Source organism: Morus notabilis, unplaced genomic scaffold (genome assembly GCF_000414095.1).
Source record: "Morus notabilis unplaced genomic scaffold, ASM41409v2 Scaffold518, whole genome shotgun sequence".
NCBI classification, from domain to species: Eukaryota; Viridiplantae; Streptophyta; class Magnoliopsida; order Rosales; family Moraceae; genus Morus; species Morus notabilis.
The window spans coordinates 1082367-1085466 of NW_010366577.1; positions in this window are offsets into that span (position 1 = coordinate 1082367).

The window sequence follows — 3100 nt, forward strand, 5'->3', positions numbered from 1 at the left end:
TATTATTTTAAATATTATTACATGTTTTCAAAAATTAAACCACCAAACGCAGTTTCAGTTTTTTTTTTTAAACTGAAATCAATCTCTGAATAAAACTACCAAACGCATTTCAGAAATAATTCCAAAATGAAAATGAAAACGTTTTCATTTCTATTTTCATACAGAAAACAAAATCATTTTTGAACCAATTCCAAACGCACCCTATATATTAGATCTTGTTCAGTTCGTACATTTAAATTTTTAATTTAAATTAAGATGTAATTTGATGTGAGAATTTTTTATTGTAATAAAAAAAATTAGATGTTACTTTTTTATGAGTTTTTAACAATAACAAAATTAAAATTGAAAATTTAAATCAATAATATGAATGAGTCTTGAATAGCGGAAATAAAACCAAAACGACCATTTCATACCAAAAGTTGCTGACGTGGGATTCATAGGTTCTCAAATATCTTCAATTTTTTTTTTAAGATGGGATTAAAGGACAAAAAGCCTAAATTGGTGGGTCTTTGATCTTCTCAGTTTCAAAGCATCGTTTCCATGCAACTCATGCAACGTTGGAAATTGAAAATATGAGTAACGCGGCAACTTCTTTTAAAGTCACGTTAAGACCCATTTAGTATTAATTTTCAAAATAATTTTGATTTGAGCATGAAAATGGAAATAAATTTTTTTTGAAAGTGTATCACACGATTATCTTTTATGTACCATAACAAAAAATAAAAAATATTATTATTTATATTAAATTATTTAGAAATTTAATGTGTGTCAATAAAATCACCTTTTTTGTTTTAGTTTAGGCACTAAATTTAGTACAACTTTCATATTTATTTTTTACATCTATTTATTTAAAAATAAACTAATTTTAACATTTTTTTCTACTAAGTTAAGGGACTATTCATGAGAAAAAAATTAACATATTTTACAATAATATCTAAGCTTTCATTTCTTTTAGTGTACTTTTTGAGTTAAAGGACTTATCATGAGAATAAAATTAACTAAAGGGGGTAATTGTAAGAAGAGAAAAATTGATGGACTGGATTTAACCCTTAAGGGTATGATAGTAAAAACAATCGGGCGTTAGGGCTTCTCTTCTTCTTTTCTTTGCTAACCGGGCTTGTCTTTCTTTTATTCCTTCTTAACTGTCTTCTCTTTCTTCTTTTTTTAGCTCTCCTAAAACGGCGAACAGAGCTGAAAAAATAGCCATTGTGGCCTTACATCTCTCGACGTTATGAGTTGATAATGACGGAGAAGATGGATTTGAGCATACCCCCCATGGCGGCGGCTGAGCCGACTCCCCATAAGGAGTCCAGCCCGAGCGGCCTCCACCTGTGTTTGATGAGTAGGGGACTGGTACTACTCCCTTTCGAATTTAAGGCGCTGTTCAAATGTTTTTTTGAGTGGTGGAATATGGGTTTTTCCTGCAACCATTTTAGTCCTATATTGTTCCAAATAATATGGATGATCTTCGATATGTATCACCTTTTAACTCTGCTTTTTGAAGAACTCACACTGAATTTCCACCTCCTACATCTCGTCCTCGGCTGGACTTTGATTAGTTTACGAATTGGCTACCTCCATCGCTAGAGGCTTGGATGGTGCTGTGGATCGGTGAGTGAGAATGCAGGGCTGAGAGAGCATGGTCTGAAACGATGCATGTGGGGGGAGGAGGCTCGGTTCACGGGGAAAACTTGGGTTCAGAAGGAGTGTCTGTGGGCAGAGGTGGCTTGGAGGTGGGGGAGAGGCTCGGTTCGTGGGGATAACTTGGGTTCGGAAGGAGTGTCTGTGGGAGGAGGTGGCTTGGGGTCCGAAGCAGTGTCCGAGGGGAAAGGAGGCTCGGTTTGCGAGGAAAACTTGGGTTCGGAAGGAGTATCTGTGGGGCGGAGGTGGCTTGAAGGCGGGGGAGGGGAGGCTCGGTTTGCGTGGAAAACTTGGTTTCAGAAGGAGTATTTGTGGGCGAGGGAGGAGGCTCGGTTCGCGAGGAAAACTTGGTTTCAGAAGGAGTTTTTATGGGTGGAGGTGGCTTGGGGTCCGAAATGGTGCCCGTGGGGAGAGAAGTCTCGTTTCGCGGGGAAAACTCGGGTTCAGAAGGAGTGGCTGTGGGCGGAGGTGGTGGGGGAGGAGGTTTGGGGTCTGAGGCGGTGCCTGAGAGCAGAAAAGTGTCAGCGATTGGGAGGAACAACAACAATACTTGATGGTTCCTTTCGTTTCTATCGATCAACATGAGTTTTGTTCCATTACTCAGTTGGATTCCATTCATCATGTGGATATCGGTGACTCCAATTCTGCGCGGGCGATATCACGGGATTCAACTTCAGAACATAGCTATTCACGACGGCGACGACGACGACGGTCACGATGGCAGCGGTGTTGACGATCATATCAGAGGCGACGGAGCTGACAATGATGATAACTACCCCTTTGATAGAGAAGATAACGTCTCGCGAAACGTCGAGGAAGAAAATTAACTAAAGGGGGTAATTGTAAAAGGAGAAAAATTGACGGACTGGATTTAACCCTTAAGGTATGATAGTAAAAACGATCGGGCGTTAAGGCTTCACTTCCTTTTTTGTTTTTGCTAATCGGGCTTGTCTTCCTTTTACTTCATCTTTATTGCCTTCTCTTTCTTCTTTCTTTAGCTCCTCTACAAATGGCCAACAGAGTTCAAAAAATAATCATTGTGGCCTTACATCTCTCGGCGTTAGTTCTTTTCTTGACTCTGACTTGTGAGTTGATAATGACGGAGAATATGGATTTGAGCATACCATCCACTAGTGCTGGAAGAACCGGCGGGCCTGCCCGAAACCTGAAAAATTTTGGGTTTAGTGGGCAGTCCGCCCATCCAAGTTCTAGGCCGGATTCGGGCTTGAATAGCCCGAAAATGAAGCAAAAAAATAAGCCCGCCACCGTGGAAAACCCTTTACCCGAAGCCTGCCCGAGTGGCCCACCCGAAAATTTTCTAATAGTATTTGTTTTAATAGTGTGTGTTGATTTTAATCTTAATTATAGTTTTTATATAATTTTTACAATAAATAACTTAATAATTATTTATATACAAATACAATTAATAAACAATATTATATATAATATATACACAATA